Source organism: Ictidomys tridecemlineatus, chromosome 5 (genome assembly GCF_052094955.1).
Source record: "Ictidomys tridecemlineatus isolate mIctTri1 chromosome 5, mIctTri1.hap1, whole genome shotgun sequence".
NCBI lineage: Eukaryota > Metazoa > Chordata > Mammalia > Rodentia > Sciuridae > Ictidomys > Ictidomys tridecemlineatus.
In genome coordinates, this window is record NC_135481.1 from 115,035,817 (window position 1) to 115,059,377 (window position 23,561).

General features: G+C 55.3%; 1 protein-coding gene across 5 annotated transcripts in view; it reads right to left on the minus strand.

Annotated features, from left to right (window-relative positions):
• Positions 1-23,561, minus strand: part of Clmn (calmin) — a 97,170-nt gene that overhangs the window by 39,667 nt on the left and 33,942 nt on the right. The window lies entirely within an intron of this gene.

The window sequence follows — 23,561 nt, forward strand, 5'->3', positions numbered from 1 at the left end:
CGGCCAATCAGCCGGTGCCCTGCCAACGGAGCCCATGACAGCAAAGGAGTCTGGTAGAAACCACTGTGATTTGAAAAAGAGCCAATGAGCACGAGGCAATGAGCCCGTGCTGCGAGGCAGACGCCAAGCTGGGCCCTGAACAGGCATCAAATTGTTAATCCTCACTAGGGCCCCAAGGCAGGCACCAGGACGACCTTCGGATGGGACACCCGGGCACAGGGAGAGGCCATGCTTGGCCAAGATCACGCCATCAGTAGGGTCATCCTCTCTATCTTACAGATGAGGAAACTGAGGGGCAAATAGCAGGCGGCCAAGCTGAGCTGGGCTCCTGCTGCCGCCCCAGCTCCATGGCTGTGGCCATCTCGGGGCCCTCGGGGACCCGGCCTGTGTTACCAGGGAGGGTCCTGGCGCAGTGGCCTGCAGTGGCTGCCTCTCAGCACCAAGCTGCCACCTCTCTCAGGAAGTGTCCCTGAAGTGCCCAGACAACGCCTCATTTACTAAGCTCTGGATTTCAACATATTGGAAGAACAAACCACAGATGCCTAACACCGTCTCACACTTCTCTGGCAATAAGAGCACGAGAGCCAATTTATCTCCTGGAGGAGAAAACAGGACACGGCTTTCTGTCACGACTACGGCGCCTTTTTTCCTCTTGGCCTCATAATGAGGTAGATAGCGACGCCCATAAATCAAATTTTAATATTGTGCCTTTCAATCTTCTTAATTGAAGAGCCAGCAGACAGTAATTATGCACTTAACTGCTTTTCTCTCATTTTCCTCCTTTTCTGAAGTGAAGGTCGCTGGCTCTAGGCATGGGAAGGAAAGATCTGATTCCAGCAAGCTGGGCTTCAGGGCTGGGACTGGGGGGAGGAAGGAGAGAAGCTGACAGAAATGGAAAGAGGGGCACAATTTGCTGAGACTGATGAGTCACAGAATCTCAGAGACTGCTGAAAGCTTGGACTGTATCTGGTCCCGAGCCTCCTTCGAGATCTTTCTGCACATACAGATCTGCCTCGTTCTCTTTGATGGCCACAGTGTTTGCCTGTCAGGGTGTTCTGCATCTTAGTTACCGTCCCCCACTTGATGGACATGGGGCTACTTCTACGTTTTCACTGTCACAAGCACAACAGCGAGGAGCTTCCTCCTATAGGCATCCTGGTACATGGACCTTCGTGTACGAATGTATAAATGTTATTTCTTGCTCTCGACAACTAAAAGTGGAACTGTGGGGTCTTAGTGGTAGGCACATTTAAAAATTTAATAGCTACTTCCAAATTGCCCTCCCAAAAGGCTGCCCCAGTTTATACTCCCCCCCCCACCTGTCTTTAAACAAGTTTATGGGGACTGTAAAGTATTTACACACACATTCAAACATGCAGACTGGTTTCTCCATCTGGGCTCAGAAAGAGCAAAGTATACCCCTGAAACAGAGGTGCATTTAGTAGAAGTTGGTGAGAACCAGGCCAGGCTGCTACTTTAACTGCACTCGAGGGTGTAAATGAGGCGGTGGGTGTCTGCTGGTCTACACATGCCCTCTCCATCCACTCAGAGGTCCGTCCGTCCATCCATGCAGCCATCCATCCACTCCCCACCTGCCTATCTCTGCATCTCTCCATCCACCCTCCCTCCCAGCTGATATTTATGCAGTGACTACTCCATGCTAGGAACCATGCCAGGCTCCGTGGGCAAAATCAACAGTGAAGAATTAAGCATCCATGGAATCTGCACTCCAAGAATTCACAGTCAAGCAGGAGAGAAAACATCGATGTCACAAGGCACATTTTGCAGGGAGAAACGAATTAGAAAAGTGGAGGGTGACAGGGATGGGAAGAGGTGACTTCACACCGCATGAGGTCCTCCCTCGGGGCCCTAAGAGGATTCCGCGGGAGAACTGGGACCCAGAGGGGCTGGCAGAGATGGTGTGTGCAAACCCTGCCCTGATTCAGGGCACCTCTATTCTGGCCAAGACCAGTGGGTAAACCTGAGCAGGGATCAATTCTGACAGCCACGCTGATCCCCAGGAGGGGCAGGTGACAACTAAAGGACATCAGAGGATGGGAGCTGAATCACAAATAGCAGATGAGTCTCAAGCTGAAATAGGGTGTGGAGACCATATTTTCAGGACCTGAAACTGGGACGCACGGCTCAATACACAGGAGAGAGACAGCGAGAACCCAAGGCTCACACAGAGCGACCTTGGGCAAGTTCACGACTTTCAAAATGCCTTTGCCTCCCTCTCCCTCTCCCTCTCCCTCTCCCTCTCCAGAACAAGGACAGCCCTGCCTGCCTCTCAGGAAGCATGAGGTCACTCCAGAAAGCCTTGCAGCCTCCCCCCACCCCAGGCGCTCTCCCAGTCCCCCGCCCCAGCGTCCCAGCGCCACGGACTTGGGGATTTTGTCTGGTGTCTCGACACCCAGGCCTGTGGCTCTCACATGGCCTTCTCTGTTTCAAACTACCCGCCCCCGTCCTCCAGACACTTCTACTCTGGCTTGCCAAGACTCCATAAACTTTATATAGTTTCCATAAATCCAACGGCCCCTTTTTTCCTAGCACGTTGTAAAGGTGTAGGAAACCATTTCTTGGGAAAGGCCTGGCTTTCTCACCGAGGGTTTGTGGGGCCCCGTGTGGGTTTACTGGGCAACAACAGAGTAATAACAGTGCTGTAAAGTCGCCATCCCTGCTCTGCCTGGCTTGCCAGGCTGCTGGAGAGCGGGCAGGTGGGCAGGGGGGCTGCCCGGGCCTGGGACTCCAAGGACCAAGGCAGAAAGGAGCGCAGGCCCAGCCTTGGGGCCCCACGCCACTGCCCAAATTCCCAGGTGTGACTCTCTAGCTCTGGCTTCACCAGGAACAGATGGTCTGAAAACAGGAGGAGGGACATTCCTCTCTTTTCCAAGTGTCCAGTGACCAGCTCGGGAGTTGGAGCCACAGAGAGAAGGGCACTGCCTCTGGCAGATAAAGTAGATTCATTCACTCTTGTGCCCTCTTTTCCTAGATCCAGTTTCCTATACGGTATGTCCTTTACGCTGTCCTGCTCCTCCCTGCACAGGGGGGAAAGGCTAGGTGGCTTCACCTGGTTACAATGGATTACAGGCTCATTGTAAAAACATGCACAAAAGCCTAGAGAGAAGGGTCTAAAATCTCCTGAAATTTCATTCTCCCAGAAAAAACACACACAGCCAATAACACCTGAATGTCAATGTAACGACTCAGTTTCTCAAAATGTGGCCCACAGAGCACCAGCATCCCCAGCTTCTGCAGTGATAGTTAGAATGAGTTCCTGCGCTCCACCTAAGGGTCACCCACACTCCTGGCAGAAGCAGCACTTAACCAGCTTGGCGATTGACGGTGCCACTTGTTGGCAGGAGGAGACCATTAGCACACTGGCTTGGTCCTCTTTGGGCAGAGCAAACAGTGCCAATGGGCGTGCCAGCCTGGTGCAAGAGGACCAGGCTTCTGAGCCAGGTTCGCAGGCTCCACCCAGGCCCATCGACGGGGACAGGGCTCCCAGATTCCATGCTTAAGACCATTCAGTGAGGTATCACACAGGGTATGGCTTTGGGGCACCAAGCAAGAAAAGAGTCATTTCCTATCTGTTTTCTGCAGCAGTGGGAGTGGCTTGGTCACTAAAGTCCTGGCTTGGGCAGCCTGCAGATCAGAATGTTGGGAGAGTTGAGACCACATTTTTATAGCTTCAGAGACACTGTGGGGCAGAAGGCAGGAGAGGGAAAGGGGTGAGCTACGACTCTGCTTATCTCTAGATTCCCAGTACACAGCTGGGGGTGCAGGGCTGGGCTGGTGCAGACCCCAGGGCAGTGCCCCACTACCTCAAGCTGCCACCAGAGCAAAGGCTCCAGGGCGAGGTGCAGCGTCGCTGGAGGACAAAAGGCCCACTTTCCCTCTGCGGTAGAAGAGGAAGCTGTAAATCAGCAAGCCCACCCCATCAGCCAGTGCTGTGAAGGCTCACAGCAAGGGTCTGGGGCATCAGCAGAGGCCACGGCTTCCTGTGCAAAAGCTCCTACGTTTCTACAAAGCTGGTCTAGTACTGCCCCATTTCACAGATAAGGAGCCTGAGGCTCCAGGAGCTCAAGTGCCGTGGTCACCCAGTGGAACACCAGGGTGTGAACTTAGACTGCCTGGGCTCCAGGCTGACACTTCCCTGGGATTGCAGGCCAGGGGACATCCTTCTGATGTGACCTCATAATCCTCTGGGGCGTCTGCTCCTCGGTCAGCCTGGTGGTCTCAATGCCCCAAACCCACCACCAGCAATTACTCCAACCTAGCGGCTTCCCTCCCCCTCCCCCATGCCACGATCGGCTTGGAATCCCCCAAGGTCCAGTGCTTGGCCACTGGTTGTCAACAACGGCGCTGGCTCCCTGGGAGATGTGGCAGCACGTGAAGAGCATCCTGATTCTCACGACATGGGGCACCATTGGCATCCTACAGGTAGAGGCCGGGATGCCACTCAGCACCCTACAAGGCCTGGGTGCCCCGACAGCGCAGAACTGTCTGGCTCAGAGCATCAGCAGACCCCAGGGGGAAGAAGCCTCCGGGGAGCCCGTGGACCCACGGCCGCACAGGGCAGAGTGACCTCTCAGACTCCCTCCCGTAGAACACAGAGAAGGGTGCAGAGAAGAGGGCTCTGCCAACAAGCCCTTCCGAGGGCCTGGACAAGGCCAGTTCTGCTGTCGGGGCCTCAGTTTCTCCGCCTGTACAATGGGAAACTTAGAGCTCCCTTTACTGCACCATGGGATGGCCGCCACTCTTCAGTGGGTCAGGCAGCTGGGGATGGTGCGCCAGCAGGGGACAGAGGAGGGGGCAGGGAGGGGAAGGATGAAGCACAGGGCAACAGGAGATGAGGAAGAGGTTACTGGGTGCTTTAGAGGTCTCAGCCCACAGGTGGCCAGCTCCATTGCTCTGGGCCTGAGGCGAGGCCGAACTTCACGGCTGCAGGGTGTGTTGAGGGAAGCAGCTCAGGACATGGCACCAGGAAGCAGAGGGAGAGCTCCCCTCACCATGGTCAAAACACCAACTCCACAGGCTGCCCCCACGACCCCCCTTCCCACCACGCCCTCCTGCCCACAGCCCCCGCTCGGTCAATTCCTATCAGAGGATCAACACGCTGATTAGGTCACTCTCTCGTAACCCAATCATTCCCCTCCTAGACTTCCTTGCGTTGCCTCTAGTGTGAGCTTTTAGGGGCACCTCATATCCAAACCGTAACAGGGGGGGCACGTCAAAAGTGCTCCATAAACACAGCTAGTGCTCTACCATTAACTCTGGACAAACTACTAAACTCCCCTGAAGCTGACGGTCTTCTCTATAAAATAGAGACAGTGCTTCCCTCGGGGGCTGCTGAGGTGACGCAGCCTGTGCGTGCTGAAAGCTGTCAGGAAACAGACTGGCCCTTTACTATAGCTTACGGCATCTCAAGATGGGTCTGCAGGCGCATCACGCGGCCTTCCTTTAGCGCTCCTGGTGGAGCCGGCTTCTTTCCACAGGTTCACCTGGCAGCCAGGGAGGCGGGAAGCCAGCTGGTTCCTCAAAGCTGGGTCAGAACTTGGGGCAGCAGGGAGGGCGGAGCCCGCCTGGACCCCACCTGTGAGTGTGTTGGGGGATCACCCACCCAGGACTAGGACAGCACGGTCATCTGGCAGACAGCAAGTGGCTACTGGATGGGAGGGTCATTTCAAGGTGAAAGGCCCCTTGCACCCTGGCTGTCTGGAAGGGTGGGGACGGCAGACGGCAGGAGGCTCCCGCTTTCCAGCCTTCATTTATGCTTTGTGCAGGGGTGAGACCCTGGCACATACCTGCTCCTGTCACACAGAAGCACAGGGACAGCTACAGCCTCTGCTGGTGACAGGCGCTGGCGGTTCCTCTGACACTCCCGGGTCCAGATATCTCTCACGTAAGCTCATCTCCAGCCTGCCCTCTATCTGTGTGCCCTGCATCCAGGATCCAATCACAGATCAAAACCATTCAGAAAGAAGACTGCTTCTGTACCAGTCGTGTGCAGACTCTTTCTTGTCTAAACAACACAGCTAACAGCCGTTTACACTGCACTGGGTGTTCAAAGCAATCTAGAGATGCCAGAGGAGCCAGGAGGATGTGCAGGTTCTGTGTAATACCACCCTGCTTTAGATCAGGGGCTTGAATACCGGGGGTCCTGGAACCAACGCCCCCATACTGAGGGATGGCTGTATTAGCACACTCCTGACACCCCCTACGTGCACCTTCCCATCCTCGGTCTGAGCTGGCTTCTTCCACTGTCTGGAAACTCATCCTCCTCCCTGGCCCAATTTCCTCCTCTCTTTCCCTAGTTCAGCACCCCCCTATAGCAAGTGTCCTCCTAGGTTCCAGCCATAAATCCACAGTCAGGTGGCCTGGCTGGGGGAAATGCCACCAGATCACACACCTCCTGGTCTGCGGACAGTGCAGGAGAAGCCAGCCCTGGCATGGCCCCACCTGCCCTCTGCGCTCCCTGCTGACTCGCAGGGCACCCGTGCTCTGCCCCTTGTGCAGCCAGCTGGGCCCACGGTGGTTTGGCCCCTCTCTCCATCTTTCAACACCTCCCAGAAACACAACCTCATTACATGGCCCCATGCTGGTTCACTCGAGAAATAAAACTCAGAAACAAATTAAATGGCAATTTCTTTTTAAACAGGAGAGGGGCCAGGCTGCACGAGTACCAGGCCAAGCTCCTCTGGTTCCGACTCCTGGGGGCCACTTCCCCCGTCGGCTCTGGTGGTATTAAAGTCAAGGCCTCCATGTGGTTTTCTCCAGCAGTGATTTTGCATTTAATTTCCTTTGTTTTTCCTCCCTGAATGTTTGCTCTGACCCAAGTCCCTTTTATGGAGACTTTGGTAATAAAATGCAAACCCCTCCTTGGGACCACAGGCCGAGCAGCATGTGACTGCTACAGATCAGGGTGGGGGGCGGCAGGCCAGCCTGGCAGGGATCCTCGCACCCACTCTCTGGCTCCTCTGCCACCTTCTCTCTGCTGTTCCTGGTGCAGAAGGTGAGGAGGGAGTAATCTGCTCGAGCTGGTGCAAACCTGTGCCCCCACCCAGTATGTGCCCACGGAGACTCAAATAAAACCGCCAAGGCTCATTCTAACTGGGGACTTAGATCCAATTCTCTCACAGGTCCCAGAGGCCACCAATTAACATACCATGTCCTGCCCCACTAGGGCCCTGCTTCTCGGCTGCTCCAAAACACATAACCCAGGGCTCCAAAGAGCTAGCCCCAATTACACACCAAATTAAGTTTTAAGCTATATATATAGGGCTGGTGCCTGTAACTAAAATAAAAAAATAAACTTGCTCTAGTTTTTCCTGAAAGTGATTCTGTCTAACCTCAGTGCTAAACCTCAGCTCTCCTTGATTTACGACAGATGACGCCAGCCAGCCATAAAAACCTAAGCTGAGGAATAGGGATTTTAACATTTGCCCAGATGGGCAGGCCAGGGCCACAGGCCCAATCTACTAGGCAGACTGCCCCAGTGCATCCACGTAGGACAAGAGTCCAGGATTTAAGTGGCACTACACAACCATCTGCACACGCACCTAGTCAGCAGACATTGATGACTACACTCAACCATAAATAACAAGACATGGGCCTTGTCCTCATGGGCATGCTTTGCCAGATTTGGAAAGGATGGATGGGGGAGGGAAGAAGGGGGGAGGGAGGGAAGAACATTCCCTTTCACATCCCAAAAAGGTTCACCTTCTGGGCTTCTGACACCATGATCCCTGGGGGGACTAAATTCTCTGTTGAGAGACACAAATTTTTGTGATGATTTTTTTCTATGCCAATGTCTTCTTGCCTCAGGCTTCTGAATACTAACTTGAGTAACTCCTAAAGCAATGTTTCCCAAGCCATACTCTGTAGAGTACTAGTTCCAAAATGCCTCTCAAAAAGGCAGAGTTGATACGAAAGTCTGGGACATATGGACTACCCTGTCCCCCGTCAGGTATATTTATGATCAGTAGGTTTAAGGTCCCTGTAGGTCCTATCGTTTAAAAAACTCGGTTTCACTTCATTTGAATTACATCCATTCGAAACAAAATCCTCTGTGTAAAACAAACTACAATATCTTTATATAATCCTGCTTTAGAAATACAGAAAGACTTCCCTTAAATGGGAGGAGATGTCACTACTAGACCCACACACAGATGGGAGGCTGGGCAGCCACACTTCCTGTGGCAGAGTCTCCCACATCTACCAGACTTTGTTTCCTTTTCTTCTTGGGAGAAGAGCAGTACTACGTTCCAGACTCCTGTGCAGGTGGGTGGGGCCAGCGGAACGAAGGTGAGCTCAAGGCATGTTACTACAGATGGGGCCCCTTACCAAGTTCCCACACAATCCCCCATGCTGGGACCCCTACCTGGAGGTGACCCCAAGAACCCAGAGGAGGGCAGAACCACAGAGGGAAGGAGTCTCGAATCCCGAGTCTCCTATGGACAAGGGTGACCCGGCAGAGGAATGTCACTGTTGGACTGTTGGGTGAGAACTAAATTTGCATTGAATTCAGCTGCAGTCACTGTGGGCTGCTGTGGTAGCAGCTGCCCACCCCAGCGGCCACCTGTCCTGAGAGAGAACTAAGGCCCAGGGCGAGAGAGGGAGAGAGGGAGCATTTATAAGGCCTGTTAACCCTCACAACAGCCTGGACAGACAGGGATGGCACTTCTTGGGTGGATGGGGACGTTGAGTCTCAGAGTGGGGAAGGTGTGCCCCAGCGGACGGTGGTCCAGCTGAGAGAAGTCTAGGCTGGTCAAGAGGAGCAGGCCACGTGCCATGCTGGGCTGCTTGAGCCCTCGAAAGCACACACCTGGCTCAGGCCTCTAGCGCCCGTCTCAGGCTAGGAGAGCTCAACTGCAGAACCAAGGCGGACCTGGTGGGCTGTCCCACGTGAACAGCAAACACAGCAGCGTGACCAGCCAACAAGGAGAATCAGCTTGACCTCCTGCATTCAGCTATTTTTAAAAAGGAGATTAAACACACACAGCCTCACACATGACCTTGATTTGCATTTGAAGCACATCTGTCTTTAATAAAACACACACAGCCTTCAAACACCAGTGCTTGGTGTGCACAGAGGGCAGCCAGTCACGAGGCTCGCCAGCGTCAGGGAGACCAGCTGTCCCTGAGTGCCCAGGCAAAAGGGGACTCCAGCATGATGCTCAGTACTAAAGCTGGGCATGTCCTAGGTACACTGGGATGAGTCTGCCATCAGGCACTATGTCCAGGAGAGCAGGCCCTGGAGGACCACAGCTGGGACGGGCAGAGAAAGGATCCACACGGGGACAGACAGCGAGAAGCAAGGTGGTTGAATTTAGTCCGAGTGAAAGGGGAAAGCAAATCCTGGAAGGAATTCCCACTTACCACACTTCCTGCCAACAGAGAGCGACACCAGTGTGGATTTAAATTCCTCCCTGAGCAGGAGAGGTGAAGACTGTGAACTGTGACGGGAAAGGCCAGAGGTGTCACGTTCTCCTCCAGCTGGAAGTGGCCCCAAGATTTCATGTTAATTAGTACAAAGGTCCCCAGGCTGCCTACCCAGAGTCGGGGAAGGGGACGAGCTGTGTCAGTGTGACAAAGAGCAGGGATGCTCACACACCATGGGAGTGCTCACACACCCTCCCCCTCCTGTGCTCCCTGGACAGCCACCTGCCATGGCTGTGCCTTTCTCAGGCTGTGATGGGAGTAAAACCCCAGGCAGGTCTCACAAGCCCCCCCCACACACACACACCTGAGTCTGGATGAGGAGATGCAGGAACTGGCGCAGGCCCCAGTCCTGGACAGTCACGGTGGCTATACCAGTGGAAGTCAGGCCTTGGAATGGAAGTGTCCCCAGGGTGCTGGTCAGACACTGAGCCTCTCCCTGGGATTCCTCCTCAGCCAGCACTTTCTGCACCAGGATCAGGCCCAAGAGCACAGGTCTGGCTGCCTAACAGGAACCATGCTCACACGGCCGCGGGCAGCCAGCCAGGCCTGGCCCAGGCCCTGGTGTCTTGGCACTAGGCTTGAATGAAGGACTGTCTCTTAAGGAGAAAAGAGGCACCCTGTGTGTGGCACTGTGTGCCTGAAGTAATCATCCTGGCTCCAAGGAGTTTCTGGCTGGACACTCTGGGTTGCTGAAAAAGCCAGATATTGGATTCACTCTCTGCCCCACGCTGTGTCCTGGGTCCTTTTCTCCAGACCATCCACCCTGGTATTGCTGTGGTGTGTGCCCCTCTTTTGTGGAGATACCCCTCCCTTGCTGCTGATCCATGTGGGCCCCCCAAAAGCCAATGATGTGGTCACTGGATCAAGATTGAGCCTAAGACCCTTCCTGGGGAATCCAGAATGGGATGCCACCAGGGTCCCTGGATGGAGGGATGGTGAGAGGGCCATTTGTTGTCATGTGGACTGGGCAGCAAAAGACCAATGAGGAAGCAAGAAAGAGAGATGGGGAGGTGGTGGGGGCATTCAAGGGAGGCCTGTTCTGGCCTGTTCCTGAGGCCCAGGCACACCCTGCCCTTGGGTTCATTGGGATCTCCGTAATCAGAGTAAATCCAACTTTACGGTTCAATCATACCCTTGTGGGTTTCTATTGGTTTAAATTAAAAGCATCCCAGCTAATTTCATCAGCAAGCAAATTGCAAGTGAAAAGAGAGAAAAGAGAAATAGTAGGAGAGGAGTAAGAGACACAGCGGGGGTCTGGGGATATAGCTCAGTGGGTAGAGTGCTTGCCTCGCATGCACAAGGCCCTGGGTTCAATCCCCAGCACCACACACACTATTTGTAATCAAGTCATGGAAGTTTGAAAAACATAAGTCTTAGAAATATATAAAAAAATGCCAAAATTAGAACAAGAATTAGGGAAATTCAACACACTAATGAATGTTAAAAATAGCAGCAAAGTGTCCTTGACCTGAACTTCTCTGATCCCCATTTCATGGCTGACCAAGAGAGGAACTAGGTCATTCATCTATCAAGTTTCAGAACAAGGTTTCAAACCCAGCTGGGCCCTGAAGCTCGAGTCCCTAACCATGACACAGTCCTGCCCACTGACCTTGCCCTTGCGGGGGGGGGGGGGGGACAGAAGACACTCACAGCTCTACTCACAGAGGTCCCAGGACCAGGAGGACATCATTAAGAGAACCATTCTAAGTTCTTCCGAATCAGATCACAGCCCCTGTGATGATGACTGCCACCATGGCAGGTCCCTCATGGTAGAGGGACACTTTCAGTGGTTGCGTTTTTAGCAACTTTAAATATCTTAGCCAGTTCTTCCCCAGCCCACAACTTCTGCAAGGGAAGAATCCTATCTTTAAAATAAAAAAGCCATACAAGGGCAAGCAAGCCTGAAGGTAGGGACAACGGAAATAGGGGACAATTACTTTTTCTTCCGGGCTTGCCTGAGTATTTCATTTTCCAACCATATGCATGGGCTTGGTAGAAATTTTAAGTTTTATTAAAAAATAATTACTATGTACTCAACTTTATGCATGAAGCAATACTTCTCTTGTTCTTAATACTGCTGTCGAGAAAATATTTACTTATGTAATATCTGACAAAAGAATTTTCTCTTGATAAAACAGATAGCTGTAACAGAAAAATCAAAAAATATAACAAAGAGAAATGTCACCTGGATTAACTTATATTGACACCTCATTCCCTTCCATTCTTCTTTCTATGTTTTATATTTTTGCTGGCTTTTTCTCCAGAATTTGTCCATACTGTGCGTGCAACGTGGGGTTCCCCTCTGATTCAGAGCAAGTCTATAGGCAAGAAGAGCCAGACACATTCCAACCTGGTGGAGCTGGCCAGTTGTCCATTACTGAGATTCAAGCCTCGGCTGAAACTGCACAATAGTACCCCATCGTGGCTCTCTCCCTCAGGAGGAAGGTGATCAGGTCTGTGATGGGCAGCTAACGGGGTGAACTGTGGCACACTGCTGGCCGCCTCCCCAACATCCGCTTATCCCTTCTTACCGACAAAAGCCCCATTTTGAGTCAGCCATCTTTCTAGTTTAAGAATGAGCATTTCCCAGCCTCCCTTGCAGCTTGGGGAGCCATGTGACTAAGTCTGGCCAATGAGGTGAGAGAGGAAATTAGTGGGTGGAGCTCCCAGGAAATGCTCTTCACTAGGGAGCAAAGGCTGGTGTGTCTCTTTAATTTAACCCTCTGCCTCCCTAGAATGTAGCTGTCAACTGGGGAACCACAGTAGCCGCTGCTTAGAATGACCAAGCATGAAGACCGCAGCAATTTCACAATGGCCACACTGGGCTCCACAACTGGCCCCGACTGCCTATCTCTGAGCTTCCCCTGGATGCAATAAATCAGTCCTCTTTGAAGAAGTCACTCTAAGTCGGGTTTTTGTTACTTACAGCTGAACACAATCCAAACAATACCAGAGACATCCCCTTGTTATTACAAACCCATCACTTGTGATGGAGAACAGACCATCAGCCCACCATGCCCCTATGGTTGGCTATTTAGACTAGCTCCAATTGTTTCTCGCTGCTATAAATACTTCGGTAATAAGCATTTTTATACATAAACACCCCGGGCCCTGGCATCCCTCTAACATCTTACAGTCTGCACACCCTGTTACCACCACACTCTCATGAAGCCAGAGGAAAACACCAAGACAAGATGGCTCTGGAGCCCCATCAGAGGCCCACCCCACTGCCAGGGGGTCTTCTCACATCTGCTCAAAAAGCTGCGTAACTTCAGTCGGTATGGGCTGCTGAGCTGAAAGCCAGAAACAGGAACAATTACCCACCCTGACAGCGAGGGACAGAGCCGTCCAGGTCCTAAAACTCTGCAGATTAGCTCCACCGGAGGTCACCGCGGTAAGCCAGGACGCCTGTCTCCAACCCCGGGGTGCAAAGAATGAATGAATGCGGGAGATTAGGCACGAGTAAGGGCTCTTAAAGACTCTATATTGCTCGGGGCCTGCAGAACTGTGGAGGATTGGCCCAAGTCTCAGGATGAGGAGCCAAATGTCTGTGTGTGGGGTGGGGGTGAGCAGGTGGGGGAGGAATGGGAAGGACAGGCCCTAGACAAGGTGGCAACGACCAGGAGATCTTGAAAAGGCATTAGGAGAGGGCTGGTCCTTAATGACAGAGCCAGAAGTCTGTTCTAGGGACCACAGGGAGCCTGACAGCACCTCCTCTAACCTCTAGACTTCCTGAGCGCTGTTGTGACTTCCTACGTGGTGAGGGGTGTGCACTTGGTGCCTGCACTGGGTCCCCAGTGTGTGGTGGGGGAGGGGTGAAGAGCCAAAGACATTGTCCGTCTTCTCAGTTCTTAGATGAGGGTGTTGAGCCGAGCCCGCCATCTTGCATTTTGGGAAGCTCTGTGTGCCTCTGCAGTTGGTATTTGATTTGTGGCTGGGGTCCAGTCATTCTGACTGTGAAGTGAACTCCACATTCTCACCAGCCAACCCTATAAAACCAGAGACATAGTAAAAGGGACTCATCTCCCAGTCAAGCGGTCTTTAAAGCACATCTGGTTCCTACCTGCTCAGTTTGGAACGTCTTCAATTCCATAAACAGAAATCATTTGTTATAGGCCCAGGGGGACCTGGCATCCAAAGCCTACAGGTCACCTAAGACCCTGGGGTGTGAAACTAGGAACTGAAATTGGTTACATTTGGGGCACTGTGCTGGGAACCTGTGAGATGGGTTTGACAGGTGAGGAAACTGAGGCTGAAAGATGGAAGGGAATTTGATGCTCAGGATCACACAGAAAAGAAGCTGTTCTACGACCCAGGCAGATCCACCCTCGTCCTGGAGTAGCCTCGCCAGAGGATCACAGGCCTTTGCAGATGAATGGCCCCCTCCCCACTTCCCTCATTCCTTTCACAAGGAGCAGCTGGATCTCTCTGGAGCCCGGGCGATGGCTGAGACACATTCCTCGCTCTGCTCATTCTCAAAGCTGAAGGTCCGTGTTCTCAACTTAGGTTCAAGGGCCAGAAACAGGCCCCGCTGTCTTCAAGCCGAGCAGTTTTCCGCCATGGCCCCTGCAGAGGAGGATTAGTGAAGCAAAGCCCAACTTGATTGAAAAATACCTTCCCTCCAGGCTCGGACCTGGCTGTGCGCCTCTTCCTTCCAGCTCTCACTGAATCTGGCCCCAAGACCCGTGGACTCGGGGTGGTCCTTCCTTCTCCACGGGCCGGAAATTACCAGAAGAACATCAGGGGGTGCTGAGCAGGCCATCTGAAGCAGGGCAGCTGCTGATTAATGTGTTTTAAAAGTTTAAAAACCAGAGCAGCCAAATGTGAGGAAGAGGTCAAGGGCAGGCATCCCGGAGCACTGGGTAGGGGCCGCCAGCACCACTTACGGGCTCCATGATAGTGGCTAAGTTGCTTCGTCTCAGGATCCTGGTCGGCAAAGTGAAGGTAACTGTCCCTGGCACCATGGGGTTGCCACGAGAGCTGTGGTTTGCAAAGCGCTTAGAACTGGCCCAGGGCAGTGGGTGGGGAGTGGGCAGTCCCTGCCCTGCACCTGAGCCGCCCTCACCTACTGTCATCAGTCAACCAGGTCCTGCCTGGATTCTGAGCAGTAAAGAAGCTGGCCTTGACTAAAGAGAGGTCTGGCCTTTGCCCCTGGCTCCTGGTAGCTAATCCATGTCACACCTGATAAGAAGTGACCTGCCAGTGTTAGTATGGGGCGAGTCACACCTGCCGGTCTCAGGGTGGGGGCTGGCCACACCTGGAGGGCGGGGTACTGGCCGTGCCAGGGAGACCAACCCCAGAACTGATGGTGGGGCTTAGGTCTCCGGCATCAGCCGACCTGGAGAAGGCGTTCAGCCATGTGGGCGCTCTCCACGGATCCCTCACCGCGCCTTGGTTGCCAAGCCCACCAGCAAGCCCTTGAGCATCCCTGGCTGGCAGGACTCCATGCACTCTGTCACACAACTGCAGGAGGGTGGCCTCCCGGCCCCGTGGGGAAACAGGGACATCTGCCATCTGGAATCTGGTTTCTGCCCTGTGCACCTAGCGCTCTGGTGATGTGAACCACCCCCTTCTCCTGTAGCAGACCGTAACTGGGAGTACTGCAGCTTCCAGCAGCTCTGAGTTCTTCTAATGGGATCATTGGACTGAACTTGCTGTGAGTGCCAGAAATGAGGGTGGTCCGTGTGGAGCCTCGGCCCTCAACTCAGGTGGTCAGGCCGCCTCCAGGCCTCCTCCTGGACACCAATCCTCCCTACACCTCACGCCCACTGTGACCCAAACTGGAAAGAGCCAGGGCACAGAAGGGAATTTATGCTGGTAGAAAGCAAAGACACGACCTTAGGGGGGCCTCAGCTTACTACCCTGAAAAATGGAACCACAGTGCTCACGGCTCGAGGTTGTGACCAGCTCACGCCTCATAGCTGGAAAGCAAGAGCACAGGACTCAACTCTGGGCCTAAACACTCTGTACCCGGTCTTCATCATCCTCCTGGGCTGGGGTGCTGGGGTCAGCTTAGGGTCCAATAGTCTCCCCTTCAGAAAGAGGTCTCATTCACATGGGAAATGCCATTTTATATATTTTAATCACCGCAGTTAAAATTAGGGGTCAAGTCTCACTGACACACAGGGAGAAGTAGGACTCCCCCGCCTAACACTGCCTGGTCACACAGGAAGAACGACCTGGCCCAGGCCCCGACCGACCAGATCCAAACAGAAGCTGCTCAAGGACCCCGGGAATCTGTGTCCTGCCACCCTCACAGGCCGAGTCCTGCCTAGGGACAGGCTCCAGAGCGGTCTCAGGACTAACAGAGCCTGGGTCTCCTCTGGGCAGCAGCACAGGTGGGCAAGTCTCAGGTCTGGGTCTTTGTCCCCACCTACACAATGGGGTGATGGTCACAGCTGTCCTTCCTCAGTGCACCGGAAGGTGACGAGCTCAGACAGGCCCAGCCCTTGATCCAGGAGCCGAGGCCACCCCAGAGCCTAGCAGTACACAGCACTCACTGCACCCAGGGGCCAGCCTGGCCCCAGCGCTGGCTAGAAACGCAAGTTGACCCCGGGGCAGCCGGGGTATCGGGAGCGATTTAAGCATGATGTAAATCCGGACTTTGCTGTTACACAATTTCATCCACAAGAAACGTTAGAGGCAGATGGACAGCTGCCCTCAGCTGACCAGAGCTGGCTGGAGCTGCACAGGAGTGTGACACCAACACACACTCACAACACTCCCCACATGCACGCCCGCACACCTCCAACGTCCTCCATGCGGTGCTCTCTGTGCGATGAGCCCCACCTACGCACACTCGACGTTACAACTGCTGTGAGCCGAACTGCCCCCACCCCATCCCTGCAAACTGGACGTCGAAGCCCCCAGTACCTCAGAGTGACTCTATGGGGGGAGAGCTTTTAAAAAGTCATTAAATTAAAACAAAGGTTTCAGGGTGGCCCTGATCCCACTTGACTGGTGTCATAGAGGGGGAAATCGGGACACACAGAGATGCCAGAGGTGTGTGCGCAGCGGGACAACCACAGGACCACCAGGCAGCAGGCCAGTGGCCACCTGCAAGCCCAGGAGAGAGGCTCGCAGGAACCCAGCCTGCTGCCCCTCCATCTCAGGCTTCTGCCTCCAGGAGGGTGACAAAACCCACTCCTGGTGTTGAAGCCACCAGCACAGCCCTGGCTTCTTCCTGGCTGTTTCTGGATCTGCCCCTCCCACTACCCGACACTTACGGGGGCCAGCACGCCCTGCCCGGGTCCATTCCTACACGCGTGCTTCCTGCGCTCCTCAAGGTCCAGGGCTGCGTGGATTGTAGCGTCCATGTGTTTCTCAACCACTTAGCTGTGCAAACTGTGTCCCTGTTCTGTTAGGGTCCCGTCTTTTTAATGTGTCACTGATGAGAATTTAGAGTGTCACGCCCCAGCCTTATTTCCCTCGTCCCTCCCTTGTGTTAGCATGGTGGCTCGGGCCACCCTCATCCCGTTACAGCAGAACTAACCATCCTAGGTTCGGCACTTTGCCAAATCCTCCTTCCTTTGGCGCGGCCAGGTACGCGCTCTTCCCATTCTACAGATGGGCAACCAAGGCACTGGGAGCCAAGCGCCTGCCTGAGTCTTCCGCTCGGTGTGGCAGAACTGTGATCTGAGCTGGTTCCTGAGCGGGGGTGGGTGGTTATGTGGGTGGCTATGCAGGAGCGGTGCCCTGCATGTCCCTCCCCACAGGCGTCCTCCACCTGAGTCCCCATGTCCCCGCCACCCACTTCTCAGCAGCCTGCTGGGCCTAGCACTGCCGTGAACCCCACTCTGTTCAGGACACCCCGCCTGGCGGTGCTTCATGGACGGAACTCTCCTGGTTCTGAGAGCGGCCTGCATGGCGATGGAGGACGCGGTAACCAGTGGCTCCGTGGCTCCAAGGGTAATGGCAGGACTCAGCGCTCCATCACCCTCAGCTCCTCTGTGAACGTGCAGCCCCACCTCCCAGGCACCCCACCTCCGCTGCCAGGCTGACTCCTCCTGCTCCTGGCCTCTCCCGCGTCCACTGCACAGAACCAGACAGAAACCACCAGAAAGAAGGGGCCTCCTGCTGGAGCGCTTCCATCGGCTCACGGAAGACCACGCTGAACCACGCAGGGGTCACAGGGCAACACCGCGCAAGGGACAACGGGGACAGCAGAAGGAGGGCTGCAGATGGCAAGCCTCAGGTGACTCCGGGTAGGAGTTGGGGTGGAGTGGGGCCTGGAGGTCCAGGGGTCGGCATAAGTGGGGGAAGCCGGCCCCCCACTGACTACATTCCCCACAGGGGGAAACTCGGAAGGGGTCCGACAAATGCCTGGTGACCAGTGAGAGTCCCACAGCCCAGGAACACTCTCTGAGGGGACTCACTGAGCTAGCCTTGAACGCCACCCAGCAGGCTCAACAGACTCATTAAATCAGAGCATGTGTTCCTTCAGGCTGGGATGGAGCTTCACCTGGAAGAGAAAGTTCTCCAAGAGATTTAGGCAAGGTGCAGAGACAGGCTCAGGCAGAGAGGGGACAGGGACTGGCAGTGCCCAAGTCCCTGCTGTCCTTTCTCCCAGGGCTCAGCCAGCTTGTCCAGCTCCTCTTCCTGGAGGTCTGTGTAGACCATTCCCCTCTGTGCTTAGGTCACCTCTAGAGGGGTCCAGCTGGGCTGTGTCACTTACCACCAAGAATCCTAATGCTCAGGCATCGCTGTCCCTTCCTCCTGGTAAAAAACACGAGGCTTGGGGCCTGTGCTCGAGTGCACGGTGCTGGCAAGGTTCAGAGCTAGGGTTGGACCCCTCCCTCTGCATATGCACAACAGGAAGGTCAGTCGCTGAGGCCGTGCACTCCTGGAGTTGAGGACATGAGTCATCCGTGGGTCTCGGCACCCCTCTTTCTCCTCAAGCCCCTCCTGCTCCCCACCACAGAGATGCTGAGGGCCCGAGACTGCTGCTCTGGGTGCTGGCCAGGCCTGCACACTCTTCCGAGTTGCCCAGGGGAAGACACAGAGAGGAGGCGTGTCCACAAGCCAAGGAGAGTGACTTGCACCCAACCCTTCCCTCACCACCCTGGGAAGAAACCAGCCCTGCCAATGGCCCCTCCATCTCAGACCTACGGACTCCAGAGCCGAGAGACCCTCTGCCATTGAACCACCTGCCCACCGTGTCCGCCTGTGGCAGTCCCCCAAACAGCAGACTCAAATCACCAGAGCAGCTCAGGGTGGGGCGTGGAGAAAAGACTGGAAATGGGACCCAGGAGGCCACAGCACCATGGCCACAGGAGCTGCTCCCGGTGTTTGAAGGACACACTGCCCAGGAGCCACCGTCTCCTTGACCACAAGGCGTAGGAGGACCTGACACGTCCTGTCCCCCGCCCACCACAGACTGCCCAAAGCCTGGAAGAGGCCCGTGCACGGGCTGGTGGGAACGGCCCCCTCCCCCAGGAGAGACTGGCAGGCTCTGGCATGGGCTGCCCCCTACAGAAGAGGGAGTGGGTGCATGTGGTTCACCAGAGGCCCAGAGAGCCCAGGGCGAGGGAAGGGCGGCCTCCGCACACCAGCAAGGAGGCAGGGCCTCCCACATCCCACAGCCTCAGGCCCAGGGCCTGTTATGAAGAGGCCTGTGGAAAACAGCCCAAGGACACGGGAGCTCATGCCTGAGGGCTAGAGCCACCGAGCCTGGCTGTGTGTGTGTCTGTGTGTGTGTCAATGTGTGTGTCAGTGTGTGTGTCTGTGTGTGTCAGTGTGTGTGTGTGTGTGTGTGCATATTTGCGATTATGTGGGGAGGAGTGTGTGTGGGTATCTGTGTAGTTCCTGCACTTGCATGTGTGCAGTGTGTATAGTGATGCTTGCATGTGATGTGTGTAACACATATATTGCATGTGCTGTCATGTGTGCGTACATGTTGAGGTGTGTTTGTGTGTGCTTCTGTGTGTAGTGTGAGGTGCGTGTGTAGGCGGCATGTGGTGTGTGGGTGGCAAGCTGTGTGTGTCTCTCCCACAGGCAGGGGGTGCATGTATGTCCTCCCGTGGGCTGGGGGTACGTGTCTGGGAAGCGGCTGGACCTGGAGGCTGGGGCAGCCAGCCAGGCCAGCAGGGCTGGGAAAGGGGTCTAATAACGCCTGGTGACCTTGCTCTGGGGCAAGGAGGCTGCGAGGTGAACACACAGCTCCGAGGTCGGCTGGCCGAGCTCCAGCTCCCCGCCAGGCGTGACCTCGGGCGCCACAGCCAAGGAGGAAACACACACTTCACAGGACACCCCGCCCCAGGTCTGTCTTGCAGTCCCTGGGAGGAAAGGACACAGGCTGGGTTCCCACGGAGCCGCTGGGCGCAGGCCAGGGAGACGGTGTCTGGATCCGCGAGGGAACCTGTTTTCATGCCTAGCTGGGGGTCTGAACGGGAGTCTCCTTGTGTCTCGCCCTGTCCCCCAGCCTGGGGTGTGGGCTCCCAGAGGAGGACTGGGCCTGATTCCCTGGAGTCAGGTGCCTACTCCTAGCTAAGCTTATCTGCTGAGTTTACCAAGGAAGACGGTCTGCCCCATTCAAGACCATTGGCAACTTGGCCTGGTGCCTGGGTGGCCCCACCCCATGTCCGCTGCCCCTCCCTCTCTCCTGCTCGACCCTGGGCTGCTGCACACTCAGGCTGACCCCAAGGCTCCAGGCTGGGCACACCTCCCCCTCGGTCACAATCCCTGGATGTGTGCCCTGCTCTCTCTGCTCCCCACCCCCACAGCACCCCAGGTAAGGACCTCCTCATCCCTAGAGCCTCGCTGTCTCCCACAGTGTGTGACACACAACGCCCCAGGGGCTCAGTGAGAGTGTCCTTCACGGCCACTCCTCCAGGTCTGCATTGATTTGATCATTCAAAGAATCCATCAGCTGGGTGTGGTGGCTCATCCTATAATCCAGAGGCTCCGGAGGCTGAGACAAGAGGATCACAAGTTCAAAGCCAGCCTCAGCAAAAGCAAGGCGCTAAGCAACTCCGTGAGACCCTGTCTCTAAACAAAATACAAAATAGGGCTGGGGATGGGGCTCAGTGGCTGAGTGCCTCTGAGTTCAATCCCCCAAGAAGAATCCATAAAACAAATCCATGAACTGTCTATTTGTTGAAATAACTGGACACTAACACACTGGTCCCCCGGGGCAGAGGCATCATCTCAGACCCACACAGCCACCGGGAGCTCATGCTTTTGTCACACACCAAGAAAAACGGGTGGGAAAGCCACGAAGGTTTTGCAGTTCTGTGTCAAATCAGTGGTAACATTACACCTGCTGTAGGGCGGGCGGGTGGGGGTCAGACCTTGGAGTCAGCAAGGGAGGCTTCCTGGAGAAAGCGGCTTTGCGTCCTGAGTGACTGGGAGCCCCGGCTTCTCCCTCTAATCCAGGCAACTGGCGTATTCGCGGCACTAATGTTCTATAGCGCCGCTGTGAATGCTGAATCAGTGAATACCCGAAGCACCGACGCCCCAGGAGATGTAGGGGCAGGCGCCTACAAACCACTGGTCACAGCATTTTCATTAACAGTTAATACAAACCTTGTTTTATGTGTGTTTCCGTTGAAAGATGACTTGTTTAATATGTGTTGATCCCTCACCGCTGACCTCAACAGCAACTGTCCAGCCACGCCCTGACAAAGCTTAGCCAACGCACCGCTTTTCTCTGTAAGATACCACACACTGCTCTCCCTCCTTGGCGTCACGCTTGGGAACCATTTAAACAGCAAAATCACCAAAATGTGAATACGGTGGAATTATCTAGACCTTAAAAGAGGCTGCCGGTTTGCAGCCAGAGATCAGAAACAAGCCAGCCAGCGCCACCTTGCTGACTTCAGCTGGGCACGCTCACGTCGGCGAACTGGAGATTTTGTGCACCTACATGAACCACCTTGCAAGTACCAGCTGATTTTGCAGTTATAGATGAGCGCCACTGCGTTGGAGAATTCATAAATAGGGAGTCTGGAAACCATGTGGATCTACCGTGACTGACAGCATCCCTTTTCAGTCTCCAAGGTCATGGGGACCTGTGCCTCAGTTCCGGGGCCCAGCAGAACATGCCAGGGCCGCTGGGCCCAAGGTGACTCTTCTAACCCCGGTCCCCCCAGGCTGCCGCAGGTGTCCAGCTCTTTGTCTGCCACAGGGGGTACGTGCTGCAGATGACCAGGAGCCCGCCACACACCCCGACTCTCGCAGGAACCTGGAAGTCATCACAGCCTGCTGCCGCCCCGGCCCCCACGAGCATCCATCAGCGGCGCTCTGACAAGGAATGAGCCCGACAACTTGCCTGCAGCTCCCTCTCCAGATGCCTGCCCTGGGATTTCTCCCATGAGCCGCAGCTTGGCTCTGGGCTCGGGAAAGCCAGCATCAAAGGCCTGGATGACAGGCACTGGGGCCGGGCCAGCGTCCACGTCTATGTTCCCAAATGCTCCCAAATGTCCTGGCAAATCACTCTGAACTCTCCACGTGACTCCCACGGTGCACGGGGAGCCAGCAACCAAATGTCATCGCCTGTTCAAAAGCATTAAGGCCGTCCTTGTAGCCGGGCTCCCGAGACTCACCTGCCCGCGGTTAGCCCAGGTGCTGCCCCGCTACTGAAAACAGGCTCCCAGCCTGTGTTCAACAGAGCACGGCCCACCTCCCTCCACAGAGGACAACAGAACCAACACATTTCCAGGGACCAGAGGGCAGCTCAGCAGACGGCGGCCTGAGAAGCAACCTCGGACAACCACAGAGCCCGCCAGGAGACGTCGCTTGGCGTGTTAGACGCCTGATAAAAGCAGCTGCTATTCCTTGAGCTCAGGTTCTGTGTGAGGTGGGCTCGGTGCCAAGGACGTTAGTGACAGTGTCTCATCCAGCCCACGGTGGCCACTTCTCTCTTCCCCCCTTTCTGGGAGGGCAGGTGATGTCCAGCTTGTCTTTCCGGGGTGCAGAAGCAAACCCAGGGCTGGGGCTCAGGGTCCAGCCAGGGTGTAGTGACTGTACTGTGGGGGGCCCCAGCCAACTGCCCCCGGGGGTGGACACGCAGCTCAGTGGGGGTGGCCACCTCACGGGCCTGACAGTAATGAGAAAATGGGAGCGGCCATGTCCATCCAGAAAAGGGACCTGGGAGAAGGAGGAGGAGGTGTCTGCTCCCTTCACCTCAATGTGGAATTCAGCGGCGGAGCCCTAACGTGGGCTTGGGCTGTGAAGCTGGACGAGGAGACGGAAGTGGGGGGACAGCTCTGCGGAGCCTAGAGCAGCCACAGGAGATGAGGCGGGCGGCCTGGGAGAGCAGAGGACGCGTGCGTCTCACGTAAGTTGTGCCTCAGTGTCCAGAAATTGGGGGCCACAGCAGTACACACCTCGAGGGGTCGCTGTGAGCCCGCGGGAAGAGCCTAGACCAACACACGCCTGCATGGCAAAGGCCTGCCACCCCTGGTCACCGGGCCACCCTCAGCAGCACATCACACCCAAGACCCAGGCAGCCCAGGTGAACACTGCCATCCTCAGCCCGGTGCTCAGCACGCCTCACCTCGCATTAATGAATGCTCACCCACCCTGGGGACAAGACCAGACCAGACCCGGATTCTGGGACCCACCTGTCCACTCAGCAGCTGTACAACCCGGGGCCATCTTGAGACGTCCTGAACAAGCTTGGGGAGAATCGCAAATGTGCCACGCTCAGGATGGAGAGCGAGGTGAACAGACAGCCCCACCATCCCACGTTTACAAGGTCACAGGGGCTCACAGAGGTCAAGCGTCCATCCCCAGGAAAGGCGGGAAGATCCACCTCCAGCCCTCTGCGGTCCACACCCTTCTCACATGGTTGCCACTGCTGTGAGCACACTTAGAACACACACAACATGACAGAGATTGATCTTTCAACCTGACGAGCCTATGGCACAAGATTTAGTCGGACGTTCTCTTAGATGTGGAGGCAGGTTTCAGGTGAGATCGACTTTTAAATCTCCACACTGTGAGTGGGCCTCATCTGATCAGCTGAAGACCCCTGAGCAGGTAGGAATGCTGCCCGCAGGTGGCCTGCAGACGCGCACTGCACTCTGCCTTGGGTCCTCGGCTACCTTGGAGCCCGGACCCAGCAAGCCTCTGTAACTGGGTAAGTCAACTCCTTATCCTGGTGGCTGTCTGCAGAG